Source organism: Lissotriton vulgaris, chromosome 1_1 (genome assembly GCF_964263255.1).
Source record: "Lissotriton vulgaris chromosome 1_1, aLisVul1.2, whole genome shotgun sequence".
Classification (NCBI taxonomy): Eukaryota; Metazoa; Chordata; class Amphibia; order Caudata; family Salamandridae; genus Lissotriton; species Lissotriton vulgaris.
This window is the reverse complement of record NC_141685.1, coordinates 182,823,322-182,838,895: the sequence shown is the minus strand read 5'-3', so window position 1 is coordinate 182,838,895 and position 15,574 is coordinate 182,823,322. Positions and strand designations below refer to the sequence as shown.

The 15,574-nt window shown below is 46.7% G+C and overlaps 1 long non-coding RNA gene across 1 annotated transcript in view; it reads right to left on the bottom strand.

The window, feature by feature from the left end:
- LOC147738091 (uncharacterized) overlaps window positions 1-15,211 on the bottom strand; it is a 45,865-nt gene extending 30,654 nt beyond the window's left edge. Inside the window, exon 1 of the long non-coding RNA XR_015299428.1 lies at window positions 15,093-15,211. This is a non-coding gene — a long non-coding RNA (uncharacterized LOC147738091). The remainder of the gene's footprint in view (window positions 1-15,092) is intronic.
- Window positions 15,212-15,574: the final 363 nt, after the last annotated feature.

Sequence of the window (15,574 nt, the reverse complement as noted above, 5' to 3'; positions counted from 1 at the left end):
AACCGGGCAGGGAAGAGGGCTATCCATACGTTCTACAGGGAAGCTGTGGTGTTGAACATAAAAGTGTAGGGAGGGGTACAGTTTACTCCGTCCTCAGGGGTGCATGCAACAAAACTCCCACTTCTGTCCACCCAATGAGGAAAGCAAAAGAAGACGGGATCACAATAAATAGGAATCAGGACGTGGTGGGTTCATGGTCATGGCTGGCCGGGGCCCTGAATACAACCCGCCTTTTACGTTGACATCCCAGCAGGGTGGACTGCCACGAAAAGATTCCTTTAAAAATCTGTTCATGGAATATAAATGGCCTTACGAGCAAACTCGAGGACAACGCTACCATTTCCTACTTTCGGGGTTTCGACATACTCTTATTACAAGAGACATGGCTTATGGCACCGCAGCACCTAGAAGGCTTTAAAACCCACCATATTCCAGCACATAAACTGAATCGTCCAGGAAGAGGGAGTGGCGGTCTTGCAGTCTATATATCAACAAAAAATGCAGTCACCTCCTGGGACCTTCCGGGCTCATCAAATCGCCTCCAATGTGTGGGAATCTCTCTTACTTTGAACAATGGCCAAAATTGGAGGTTAATCTTCATGAATGCCTACGTCCGCCCAAACATAGCATCCAGGAAATCCTTTGTAGACGAAGTAACAGCGTCAGTTGTAAGAGTGCAAACAGGTTTTCTAAACTCAGAAATCCTACTCACTGGTGACTTTAACATGTGGTTAATGTCAGTCCTTCAAAAAAATGAGGTCACCAAATCACATGATAGCATCTGGGTGATCCCACCGCAAGCCAAGCCTGGTTGGCACAAGGACGATCCACATGGAAGTTCTCTACAAGGTAACCTTGAAAATCTGGGCCTAAGAGCCTTAAATGGGCGTTATCCTGCTGACAAGCCACCTCGATTCTCCTATCTATCGAAAAAAGGCACTTCATTAATTGACTATACCTTCGTCAGCATTTCATTGCTCCATCAAGTAGCAGGAAACTGTCTTGGAAACAGAACAGAAAGTGATCACTGCCCGCAAGAAATTATTCTGAGGACTTGCCTCACACAACACAAAAAGGTAAAGGACTTGCCATCTGAGAGCCTTACAATCATCCTCAAACGCATCAAATGCTCCTTTAAGAATCTTCAACTCATATCAGCAGAGGCTAAACAAATAATTGAGCGCCAAACGTGCCCGGACAACATATGTGCCAACTGGTCAACATTTGCTACTGAACTTACTGACAGATTCGCGAAACCAACAAAACACACAAGTCAAACTGATCAAAAGTATACGCCGCGCTCAAATTCTGAGATACTATCTGCAACAAGATCGATGAATCGCTTATGGCGGGCTTTAAAAACTGATCCAATGGATCCCACTAAAATAATAAAATTGAGAGAGGCCCGCAATCACCTCAAGAAAGCAAAACGTGAACTACGCACAAGTCAATGGAACCTGTTTTGGGCCAAACTGCAGCATGACATTAAAACAAACAACTCTGCCAGGTTTTAGCGCACAATCAATAGTGCATCTGGGCGCACATCCAAAGTTGCTTCCTCGAGCATTCTTGAAATAGAGTGGGTTGAATTTCTCTTTTCCCACTTTAATGACCAGGAACTGCTCACTAACCATCCAAATCCCCCTCCCATGGACACACTAACACAAACAGAGATTGTCCCGGAACCTCTCCCGAACACTTCAAACTCCTTAAAGAAGCTAGGCCACAAAATGACACCAACAAAAGAACGTCACTCGACCCAAAGCTGCGTCAATTTTGCGACAGTCCAGAAGGTCGAAATTGAAAAAATAATAAAAAAGGGACGCAAGGATGGCGCGCCTGGTCCAGGTGGAATTCCTCAAGCTCTGTTCAAGGAAGATGCAACTTTCTGGGCTGCGAAACTAAGCCCCCTTTTTAACACATGTCTGCAAAACAACACCATACCGCCCTCCTGGCGTGGATCCATCCTTGCACCAATCTCCAAAGGGGGGGACAAAAAATCCCCAGGGAATTACCGTCTCATCGCACTCATTGACAACGAAGCAAAGTATTTTGCGGGAGTGCTGCTCAACTCGATAGGGCATGGTCAGATGAAAACTCTATAATTCCTCCAAATCAAACAGGTTTCACAATAAACACCGGTACCTCAGTCAATCTCATGACCCTTTCATGCTTAATTGACCAAGCGAAATTCTGCTCTTGTTCACTTTATATGGGGTTTATTGACTACCAAGCGGCTTTTGACAATGTCAACAGAAGTAAACTCTGGCAGAAGTTGTCCAGACTTAACATTCCAGAGGCCCTCCTAAGAGCCATACAACTCCTACACCAGGACACATGGGTTAGAATTAAGATCGGGGACGGCTCAAGATTGTCTCGCCCGATTCCGACGAAAAAAGGCCTCAAACAGGGTTGTGTCTTGGCCCGACTCTTTTTAATCTTTTCTTAGCTGACCTCCCTGAAGCTCTTAATAAGGTCAACTCCCACGCTCCCAAACTATCTGGCTTGCCGCTGACAAATCTATTATATGCTGATGACGTGGTACTGTTAAGCAAAACAAAGATCGGAATGCAAAGACTTTTGGATGCTACTTCCGACTACTCTAATGACAATGAGCTTCGCATCAACAACAGGAAGACGAAAATTTTAGCGGTGCACTCAAGGAAAGTCAAGAAACTGTCTTGGGCTTTGAATAATGAAAGCATTGTCGAATCAAATAGCCAAAGGTACCTTGGAGTCACTTTCAACAACAATGGAAAATACAAATCCCACCTAGAAGAGCAAAAAAGGAAGGGTACGGCACTCGCTTTTGCAATCGGACTAATTCAAAAGAAACTACAAGGCCCTACTCTTGCACCCACACTACAGGCGGCTCAGGCAAAAATCATTCCTGCCTTAACTTACGGAAGCGAAGCATTAAAAGGATTGGATAGTGACCATCTAGATAAAATAATTACTAAGATCTACAGGTCTGTGTTCAAATTACCAAACCATACATCACCGGCACAAATTAGGTTGGAACTTGGCATCTGCAAACAACAATTGGCCAGAGCCATGTCTTTCCTCGTGTGCTGTCACAAATTGAGGTTATCAAAGGAGGGAAGTTTAGGATACCATTTGTGGGCCAGCATTGATAACAACTCATGGCGAGCAGGACATGAATACTGGTCAAACGGCTTAAAAACCCTGTGCCTAAATGACCTCTGGAACTTGCACGCTAGTCAGATGGAATTTAAAAGGCTAGCGAAAATCAGCACCAAACAATTGTCAATAGTGGAAGACAAAGCCAGCCTTGCAAAAAGAAGTCATGGGTGGATGACCCTTCAATCCTATGCCTTGCTAATCCCACAGCCGTACCTTACTACATCGTTCAGTGCTCGGACGAAACTACGTTTTTTAAAACTGAGACTGGGAGTTATTAACCTGTTGACTCATTGGCCAAAATGGAAAAGAGAACATGGAAAAGTTCAATGTCGACTTTGTGGGACCCACAAAGAAGACATTATACACATCATATGCCTGTGCCCTCTACTATTGACTGAGAGACGGGCCCTACTAAAGCATCATTGGAATAGAAACATGATTAGAAGCTGTAGAGCAGCAGTTTTGGCCTGTTTCGACCCTAGGAACACTAAATTAAATTGTGCGCTAGTAAGATTCATGGAGCGCGCTGCAAAAAAACTTGCTGAGCTGCCCAGAGTTTGCGATCCCCCATTGGAATAATGCTGCCAAAATTTTACTTGCTGTTGCTGGCTTTTTATGAATATGATTTTTTAAAATGGAAGTTTCATTTGTTATCATCTATACATACTGATTTTTAATGAATGTAACATTCTAAATGCAATCTTGAACTTTTTAAATGTTTTGTACTTGCAATGGTTTATTTTTAAATCACGCAATAAAGATTATTATTATTATTATTATTATTATTATTAGATGGTGCCTGCGGATGCAGGGTGACTACTCCTTAGCCACAAGGGAGAAATCTTGAGAAGAGTCTCGAAGTCCTTTCGTAGAAAGTATTCTTGATTCAAAGATGATCTGATTTGGAAGGGTCCCCGCTCCGGCCTTTATCCTAAAGAAAGGGGTGGGTACATGACTAGGTCCTGCCCTAAGGGTGGGACCAGGAAGGGGGGTAGTTACACCCCTCTCCTCCTGCTGGACTTTCCCCAGGTCAGGGGCTGCGCGCCTCTGGAACTGGTTCTAGCCGGCAGATGCGTAGTGAGCACCGGGGTGCCACTCCGCAGTCACCTTCTTGCAAAGCCCTACCTACCCAGAATACACAAACCCTGTCTGGGACGGTGCGAACACCGCCCTTGACAGGAAACCCTTTGTCCAAGCTCTCCTCGCTGGAAGGACTCCCAGCAGCAGGTTGTCAGACTTGTGTCTGTGGTGGCTGCGTCCATTTTGTGGAGCTGAGGCTTCAGTTAACTTTAACCGGGGTTCACAGTTAAGTACATGTCGTGTCCCTCTAGAAGGGCGGAATGCTAACCTCGTCGCCAGTATTGGTGAGGGGGCAGCATCCCGATTCGTATGACACCTTACTCGACATGTCTTGATAACGCGATACCGAAGTCACTGATATGATACGCGTTATCATGGAACAGCCATTGGGTCTTGGTTCCGCAAGCTGCAACCGGGCTCGGCTTGTGCCAGAGCCCAATTCACACGGTTCCATGCACTCTGCCTTCAGGATTGTCAAGGCCTGCCATAGGAGTGACTGAGAGGAACTCGGGTGTCCATTTTAAGGTTAGGTATAGGGATACTACACCTACAGCAACGGGCGAGTACGCCACGTGGCCCCAGCTGTCGTGCAGCCAGTTGTGTCAGATTTAGATGGCCATCCAGGGGTGGCATAATACATGCTTCAGCCCCTGGTAGGCCCTGGGTACACCGATGCCCTGAGTTACAGGGTCTGACAGGGTGGCCCAGTTCCAATTGGGTAATGCACCTAAGGTACACATATCAATTTAGCGAGAGAACAGCTAGGCTGTGGGTCTGATTGGCAGGCCCACAGCCCGAGAAAGTCGTAAACCAGTGAAACAAAAGCAAAAAGTCCGGGTGATCATAGGATTGCAGACCCTACTCTCCTACAGTAATAGCTGATTACATCAGTTTTAGCAGTTAGGGAGGCAGCGCCTTGTGCTTTGTGGACTCTATTTCATTTTTAGTGCCTTTCGTACTGTATGTAACGTAGGACCTGACCATAGTTCTATAGCACATCTGCGCTGTAACCGGTGGGAGTATCGAACACCACTCAGTATGAGTAAGCGGAAGGTGATTCCTGGGGTAGGGGGTGGGGTTAAGGGGACCGTTGATGCATTTCTTTAAAGAGCAGAATCACTGTTAGTCCACGAAATTCAGCTCACAGAAAAAAGATTGTCGCTAGATACACTGCTATAACATAAGCGATCATCAATGGGCCCCATAGCAAGGTCTAAAACACCAAGTAAAAGTATCCTCCAAGGTCAATCAAAGCAGGATAGTGGCAGCATCACTAGTGCTATGGTTCATGTTCCCCATATGACACAGGAGGGTGGCTCACTTATGTACCCTGATGACCCACTTATAACGGATTCTGACCCTGACCGGTCTCACATTAGTATTGAAGAGGTGGAGAAGAATTCCAGCGCGTCCACTCCAGTGATTGACAGGCCAGAACAAGGGCCATCAGAGTTGGTAGCCTCTAGGGCCAACTCAGGTATAGGAACCATAGTAAGGGGGGCGGAGAAGTGATCACAAGATCAAAAGGTGCAATAAAAGACACATCTACTACGCAGTTGGTATCACCTCTAGCTGACGCAAGGGCCCGGGGCACACGATCGGGGGGGAGGGGGACGATTGTTTCATAGCCAAAATCAAAACAGAAGGGTGCCGTAAAGACCAGCAGAGTGAACACTGCCGTGGGACCCATTTGTAGCACGCAATGTTCAAACTGTGGGAAGATGGGGAGCGGACAAGGAATGGAAGATCTATTAAGGTCAACCGTAGAGCTCCTTTTTTCCACCCATTTGGGACCGGTGCTCGAGAGAATTAAGGTTATTGAGGAAAAACTATCTCGGCTATGCGATCAGGGGAATAGTGTGCCAGGTAGAATTAGGGGACCGGAGGAGGGGGGAGCAGAAGCCTCATCATACTCAAAGCCCACAACTAGTTATGAGGGTCAAGGAGGGGGGCACCGCGAAGGCGGACAGTTGGGCAAAGACAGTGAGGGCACCAGCAAGGGTGCCTTGGCGGGTAAAACGAACGGGACTACCCTAAGCATAAAAAGAATGGGGCCAACTTATACGGTTTGTCCTGACACAGCCCAGAGGGGCTCGGAGGGAAGAAGGGCAATAGTCAGTAATGAGGAGTTAACAATAGCGGACGCTGTGCCGAGCACTAGGAGTTTACTCACATTGGATCTCCCCCCAGCCTCCAGCCCCTACACAGTGGTCCTTGTAGGGGTTCCTACTAACGGGGATTAGAGGGAGGAATCCCCTCGCACTCTATTTAACAAGACAGCACATTGGCTAGTCAAAAACACGGGTTTCAATATCACACAACACAGACATATTCTGATGGCAAGGAGGGTGGCTTGGTTCGGAAGTAGCAGAAAGAGCTTTGCGGGTGATTGTGTGATTTTGAATTTCAGGTATCCAGAGTTAGTCAATGAGCTCCTCCATAGTCAATCCAGGGGTCAATACCAAGGGGATGGAGGGTCCAGTATCAGACTGCTCCCCTTGGCTTTTTTCTATAGAGATATGGCCCCTAGGAATATGCAAGGTGACCATAGGAGGAATAGGATTGCATCAGATGGGAGGGGGCAGCTAGCTTTACTCATTAACCGATTTGCACCTCTCCACTGTGCTTCAGCCCTAAATGAAATAGATTGACTGGTGGGGGGGTTGAAAGACGAGAAAGCACGAGGGGGGGAGGGGTCACTCATAATAGGAGACAATAAAGGTCCAGGGCGCACACAGTCAGATGATTTCAATGCCAATGTGAGAGTTATAGAGCCCGGTGGGAGAAATGTGGAGAAAGATGCAGGGAATTTGGGTGAAGTTCCTGTAATGCCCACTAACCCTACAACAGTCACGGCAGGCAGTCAAATAGTGGGAGAGATTAAGATCATATCCTGGAATGTAGCGGGCTTAGCCTCAAAAATCAAAAATCAAAACTGGCTAACGTATATTAAGAAACATCAAATAATCCTCCTACAAGAAACATGGGAGGTACATAGTAACACCCAGGCAATAGAAGGCTACAAAATATTTTTCGTCCCAGCACGTAAGTCAGCGCCGGGGAGGGCAAGGGGGGACTGCACACTGGGACTCACATATCATAATAAGTGTTTTAATTTAACTGTTGTAAATTTCTAAAATGCCATTACTCCACGACAAACTCTCCGAAGCCTAAATGAATTAGGGGCTCGGCTGGCAGGCATGGAGGAGGAAGGGGCACTGTGCTCCCAGCTAGTATTAGCAGGGGAGTTTAATTGTCACCCATGCCCCTTCCTAAGAATGAATGAGGGGAACTGGTCGGCTTGCCCGATTGTAGAGGGGTGGCGCCTGAATCACACAAGGGAAGGAGTAGCGCTGAATAAGATCCTGGGCAGGCATGCCCTAACATATACCATGGATTTGATTGGTGGGGAGGGCAATAGCACGGTCACCCCTACTTTCAAAGGCAGGGCGAAGGGCACTATAATTGATTTTATTTTCGTTACACCCATGTTAAAGTGTTAGGTTACAAAGTTTGAGATAGAGGTTAGCATTTTCAGCGACCATAACCCGCTTCTCCTGTGCATCATAGATCCAAATGCGGTACTTCTATCACAGCGTAGGGGGGCCAGAGGTTTGATTAAAGCCACTGACCAAGGTAGGAGACTAAGGTGGGTCAACACGGACAGTGAGGCATTTTACAGAATCTTACTGACACAGGCCGAGTCCAATGTTTGAAAGTGTTTGGACTTGGAGGTTGAGGGCGCAGACCTGATCAAGGCATCTGAGGGAGCAGCCAAAGAAATAGATGGCTTACTTAGTAGCAGGTAGATCAACAAGGAACACAGTGCACCAAGGTGGTTCGATCATGACTGCACCCTCGCCTTGAGGGATCTGAACTCGGCTCTGAAATGCGTACCTAGGGACAGAGGGAAGGTATCAAGCTGCAGGGCTAGGTACAATAAAACACTAAGATGCCGCAGAACCGTGTTGCAGAACCAGGCATGGGAAAACTTGAGAGAAGCGGCTGAGACAAAGGACTCGACTGCTTTTTGGAGAGTTGTTAATGAACCATGCTTTCAGGATTCAAATAAACCCAAGCTGGCCTGCCACATCCTCCCAGAAACCTTGTTTGAGCATTACAAGGGCCTGTATAACCATGGTAGCATTGAGAACTGGAAAGTGTGAACCCACCCCAGATTATCTTTTCCTTGGGAGAAATAAAGGCGGGGATTGAGGGGCTAACCCGTAATAAGGTGCCAGGACCTGATGGGATTCCACCAGATCTCCTCTTAAGCCAGAAAGAACTCTGGGTGCCCATACTCACCAGAGTAATAAATACCGCAGTGCAAACAATGATGCCAATATCCTGGTCTACGGCCACAATAGTCCCCATATTTAAACAAGCATTTGCAATGCAATAGGTCTCGCATTAGGAAAGTTTGAGCTATTGGTATTGTAAATGACAAATATTTTATTTATGAGTTAGTTTTGAAAATAGCGAAATTAATAGCTTTGTCATTTACAATGCCAATAGTTTTTTCTTTCGTAAATGTGACAATTATAGCATTTATAATGCAATATGTGTTGGTACTGGGGGTGACGGTGGCGGCGGCGGCTTGTTTAATCACGTCATATGGTGTTGAATATATCTTTTTCTGTTATTTCAAACCAAAACGTGGCAAGAAATTAGCTTTAATGCTCGTTAATTTTATTGTATTCAATTCAACTAAAATTGTAATATTTTTTCTTTTCTTTATATTGTGTATGCTATGCTTATTCATGTTATGAGAGGTATGCAGTGATATTTTAATGAATACTATTTTTGTATAGCATTATGTAGGTTTGAGTTTTGCACAGCTCGCACATAGTCTGTATCGTTCAGCTTCATCGTCCCTAGGAGAAGCGTTGATTGGTTGTGTAAAAAAAAAATAGAAATAATGAGAAAGCCAATAGATCTCCTATATGTGAAACCTCTTGGCTTTGACAATGTTGTGCATTTCAGTGTTCACTGACCTCTTGCATAGGCCAAACCAAGAGTAGCATTAGGGCTCCTGAGTATGATCACTCTCCATACCACACCACACTTTGTGACCAGAAACTGTTTTTTTCTGATTTAATGGGGAAATGAGCCCGAAGGAAAAAAATGTTTACCCCCATCAGGAACATCACAAGTAACTCCGGGCTGCGACCCCATATTTCTGGGCACTGTCTCGGGTTTTTGTATCCTTCACTCGACTACAGCTATATTTGCAGATCAGGGATGAAATTGGAAAACATCACCGAGAAAGGTCCAGCCACGAGGCTACTCCTTATAAATGACTCATTGAGACAAGACGTGGCCTTCCTCCAACTGCGGTAATTGCCAGTGTGGGCTCTCTATTTGTCCTGCCACCCCCAAGTGAGATATAGATTACCTATTCTAGAGTCCAGATAGGGGCTGGCAAACAGTGCAAAATACAGTAAAATGTAGTGAGATATGTTGGACATGAGTGCTAGAATTCAGGCGAGTCCTCTGGGTGTGGGACCCTAGTATAGGATCTCCATGTACCGAGCAGCGGGGCAAGGTCAGGTAAAGTAGCATTAATTGGGCGAGAAAAAGCAAGGATGGTGGTTTGCTGTTCTTAAGCAGGCCACCACTCTTACATTAATTGTCATTCACTGAAAGGGGTTGGGGCACTGCCAGAGTATATGCATCACAGTCCAGCTGTGTACGCCGCCAGCAGCCACAACAGGGAAGTAGCCCACCTTTATGGAGTTTCAAGGTGGACCAGTTAGGTAAAACTTTAAAATGAGAATCTGAAGGCTTGTTCTGTCTGTTTGGAGGACGTGACCTATCAATACGCTGTATATACCTGGCAACACACCTTCAAAGGACCCCCGTTTAAAGAAGCATTCTTTAATTGGTGATCCAGGCAACGACACTGAGTCAGGGCCTAAGGTGCTAGTTGCCTATCTGTTCAGGCGCAGCCACCCGAACTTCATGCAGGGTCATGAAAGGCCTTCGGTCCGACATTCTAAAACAGTTGTTCCAGACACAAAATAGCGTTCTTGCCGCAGCACTTTCAAAGGAGTATACAGCCTCCTCCTATGCATGTGTCTGCATTACACCATACTGTCGTGCCACATGATATTAGCAGGCTGACTCCCAGTAGCTTGTGCGCACTGTTCCACTGAATAGGAATGGTTCTCGGTATTGAGTTAGACAAGAGTAGTGTCCCTATGTATGCGTGCCCCGCAAAATGACACCTAGACAGGTCTTGGAAGAAAATACACCACTTGCGGCGGATACTTAGCCAAGTAATAACCGCACATATGAGGCTGCTGCAGTGATCCATAGGTGGTGTGGCGGACCTAACCTCAGGTCGGAGCCTCCCCAGACAAATCATTTAATACTGTTGCCTATCTGCGTCGAGTTGTTTGTGAGTGAGCAGGAGGAACATCCCGAACAACAGATAAGTGAAAAGTGGCAACCCTGGCATCTTAATCATTAGAACCTGAACCCATAAGGAAAAGCAAAGAAGAGGCCAGCAGGAGAAATCGTGGCACGTACAGGATATCAGTGGGTTGAGGTCGTCTTAACCCAGGGCACAAGTCCTGAAAAAAGAAGTGGGGGGACGCTGTCACCGGAAGTGACGTCACGACAGGAAGTGACGTCACGAAAGGTGCCGAGCTCCTCGTCCCAGAGAGGCCAAAGAGTTAAGTCCAGCTGTTTGGCATGGAGGATGACATCCCCCCGGTAAAATAAGTGGGGGGACGCCGTCCACCCGCGTGGTATCCCGACTCGAGCCCTGTCTTAACCACACCGCCAATCCTCTATTCAACGAGACACCCTAGGATTTCAGAGCCCTGGAAATCCAGCACATACGATAGCCGCACAGACTATCCATCTCAGTGGCACCGGTCATGGGTACTGCGTCACATTTGTACTTATTGATTTTATACCAAAAGACCTGGGAAAAGGAGTGGATCGCTGTCATCATATTAGGCATCAAACTGTGCACGTTAGTAAGGGTCAACAATATGGCATCATGAAGGATTTTACCTGCCCAGCAGCTGTGTTTATTTCCTGAATGTACCGATATCTGCTGGGAACCGAATATCTGCTGAAAAGGGTTCCAATGATAAAAGGAAGAGTTGGAGGGACAATAGACACCCTTGATTGTGTAACGGTCTGGTTAGAAATCCCACATAGCTGACCTGTGCCACAGGTGTGTCATAAAACTACCCGACTTTCAATATAAAGGCAGTGCTGAGACCTGCTCTGCACAGGACCCCAGCTTCCATCCAATCTCTTGATGACTAGATCTCTGGCCTGGATAGAGTACAAAGCCACGCTGCCTTCTGGGTAGGTCTGGTGATACAAATACCAGGTCCATATTTCCATGCACACACATATAAAGGGAGGACTGGAAAATGGGTCTACACAAACGTATGCACGTCCAGCTCGGAGCCCATGTGCACACAGCCGAGAACCAACCACGGAGAAACAGAAGTAACTCGGAAATGACACATACCATTTGCTAGGCTTTGGGGGCGAGGCGAATAAACTAAGTGCGTGTTACTTAAGTCACTACAAATTCACTGAAAGACTGAACCTGCAAATCACGCTTAAGCGCAGGGCAGGTTTCTGCTGTGCCCCAGCCCGAGGATATAAGGAGGTGTTGTATAACACAGTGACAGCATTTTGCTTACACAGCGAGAAATGTGAAGGGTAGACTGAAAACACGAGCAATCAAACGCCCCCTGCATCCGTAGCTGCCTCTGGTGCGGTTCTCGATTAAAGGCTGATCTGACGCTCAGTCGCGCTACGTCCTTCCAAGCCGGGCCCAGATTATCTGTTCCTGGCAGGGGACGGGTGGCATTTCAGCGGATGTGTCTGGTTTCCATACATGCCAACATTTCAGGAGAGCAAAGTGGGAGGGTTAAAAAAAACTAGCAGGGACGCATGGTATGGTCACAATGTCCACATGAGACAGCCATGCTTGTTAAACTCACCGATCTCGAAGCGTGCGCTGGGAAAGCACTGCAAGGCGCCGATCTGTCGGTCAGAGTCCCGTACACTCAGGCTTGAAAGAGTCACCGTATTTTGTACGGAACGGGGGCATAACGTCTTTGGAAGAAGGTGGTTGATAAGAAAGAGAGCGCCACAGAAATTGCTGCGAGGCCGCGTTAGTAGCTGGCCAAACTAAATGCACGTGCGCAGAAGAGACGCGAGAGGGCAGGAGCGTGACGCCGTGAGCGTGCACGTCGGCGCTCCCTGCGGCTCGTGACAGTGGCGGTGCCTGCAGTCTTGGAGTGCTGTGAGGCTGTGGGACGGGGAAGAGTATAGCAGACCCGGTGAGGGGGGGCCTCGGGGCACGGTGCCGGTGCCGCCCCCCCCCACCCCCACCCTCCCCAATGATAGAAGCCATGCGTGTGCCCGGTGAGCGGGGTTGGGAGTATGTGTGTGTGCGTATGTAGGCGGGGGGTAGGGGGGTGGCGGCGGGCGGGGGGGGGGTGCGCTTGTATGTGCCTGCATGTGTTGTACCTGTGTGTGTGCCTGCGTGTACATGTGCCTGTGTGCAAGGGTGTGGGGGCTGGCTGTGTGAGCACGGGAATGTAAGGCACGAGAGGGGCACGGTGACGTGCGCGCTCACGAGGTCAAATCTGAGCAAATCTGCGCTTGTGCACCCTCTCGTGTCCACATTCCCAAATACGGGCCACATTAGGTCTGAAGCAGACACCATCAATGCTCACGCATTGAGGGTAGGTCTGCTCGACCTAAAAAGGGGACAGAAATAGCCCTCAATGCTATAGGCCTATTTCATTCATTGATGTTACCGTGAAAGTGCTAGGTAGGGCCATTCTTAACCGATTGATTGATTGGGGGGGAGGAACATGAGATCATTACGGATACCCAGTATGGGTTTAGGTAGGGCCGCTCCACCACAGATCAATGCCTTAATTTATTTCTCCTGGCAGCCAAGTACACCGTAGCCAGTGAGGGGACGGTGTACATGGCTTTCATGGACCTCACCGCGGCATTTGATCGAGTAAATCGGAAGAAATTGTGGGGACTATTGGGGACCTTGGGAGTTGACCCTGGTCTGGTAAATATATTACGGACACTGCATCAGAATACTTCTGCCCAGGTCAGATATGATAAGGAGGGAAAAGTCACAGACCACGTCCCATGCTCAAGGGGAGTGAGGCAGGGATGTATTTTGGCACCCTTCCTCTTTACTTTATATATAAATGGTTTGACCCAGGCGCTGGTAGCTCTAGGGGTGGACTGCCCGCAGATAGGTTGGAGAGGGATACCGGTGTTACTGTATGCAGATGACGTGGTACTCTTGGCCCGCACTGCGCGTGGACTGCAGCGCCTCATAGATGGCTTTGTCCATTTTATGGATAGCTTACATTTGTCACCGAACCGCACCAAATCATATGTTATGGAGGTAGAGAAAGGACGATCCAGCAAAACTAAGTATACAATAGACACACAGGGACTGGAAAAGGTCAAGTCATTTTCATATCTGGGGATCATGTTCGACAGTCGCCTTAGTTTTAAAGCCCTTGTGGAGGAGAAATGCAATAAACTAATTAACTCAACAGGGGCAACTATGAATTTTGCAAAGAGGCTAGGGCGATGGTCTCTGGAACAAATCCTGAACCTCTACAGTTCTGTAAGCTGTGCAAAGTTTTATATGGGAGTGAGGTCTGGGGCTTTATAGACCCGCTTAAGTTACAAATAGAAGGAAACAAATATTTGAGGCGGGTACTGAAAGTCCCACAAAGCATTTCCTCCAACATAGTTCATGAGGAACTGGGTATAAACCGTCTGTGCGATAGGCTGCAATGGAAGCCCCTCGCCTGCTGGATTAAGGTATAGACAAACCCAGAGGCGGCGTTAAGTCAACAAACAATATCAGACTGCATTGCACGAGCACGGGGTTACAATATTCCTTGGATTAGACACATCAAGGAAAACCTGTTAGCCCTGGGATGTGTTGAATATTTTACCCACCCGACCAAATTGCTATCTAAGGATAAGGGCCGTATTTATTCAGAATGTTTAAACAGAGCCAAGTCATATAGGGAAGCAAGAGAGCTGACTAAGCCATCAGTAAGAACTCATCAGTTAACAAAGTCGTGCCTTGGCATGGAACCTTATTTGTGTCTTATTTACAATCCTCAAGACAGATTTCTCATGACCCGTTTCAGGCTAGATTTGTTACACCATACTTTGGCGGTTCCAGCAGGGTATACAAAGCATTTGGAGAGTAAGGGCCCCTGTGGCTGCGGCCAACGGTCTCCACAGGATACGCTCCATTTGGTCCTACTATGCCCATTTTACGCTTACCCTAGGCGACTATTTTTAAAAGGTATTTTAAGGAAGGCCAAGTTCAAACAAGTTAAGGTGGTCCTACTGTTTCTGAAATTGTCATTAGAACCTTTAAAAACTTTTCTGTGTAGTAAATTTTCTAAGATTAGCGATGAAACTCAGAACCAGTAGAGGGGAGGAATAATGGTCCTGTGTGTTCAATATTTGCTCCGATTTGCACTATACTATGGATGAAACATTTTTAACCGGGTACCTCCTTGTCATTTCTATAAGATGATCCCCGTGTCGATTCATTTACATATTTTATGTATTGTTGTTAAACAGGTTTTTAGTATGGTTTTTATAATGTATGAGATATTGTTTTTTAACACTGTACTTTTATGGTATTGCTTTATGCCGAATAAAGTATATTTTGAATTGAATTGATTGTGTTTTATTTTAACAAATGTACATAGCAGATATTGGTGCTTGCTTGTTTCACAAAAATGATCGGATACCTGCCTCGGAGCGCACTTCTTACAGACGAGTATGGGGTTATCATGTTGCTGCTACAAGCTCCTTACCTGTGTGAGTTATCGGGAACGATGCAGGGGGCAGACCCAAACCAGCCACACATTGAGATCAATGACAAATACTGAAGAATTAACTGAGCTTCCAAGCTGGTGACCATTACTTAATTGACCTTGAAAATAAAAGACAGTTTTAGTATCCTGGTGACTCATGACCATAAAAAACAAAGATTATAACTTCAATGTTGTGTCAAATACTTAACAAATGGAACTGGATGTGCTGAATCCGATGTTGTCCTAGGTTATGCGTGACACCTTCCACCACTATTGCTTATGGGACTTGTAGTTTTGTTTCCCTCATTAAAAGGATGGGCTCTAAAGTCCCAGTGTTCTAAGCGATGTTGGTTAAAATCAGAGGCCTGAAGGAGGGTGAAGCATGACATGGCTCTGCTTAGCAGTGAGATGACTGACAGTTCTTTATGGAAAAAGGGATGTGCACCGCCTTCTTGTTGAAAAGCTTTTACCGTGCTGACATG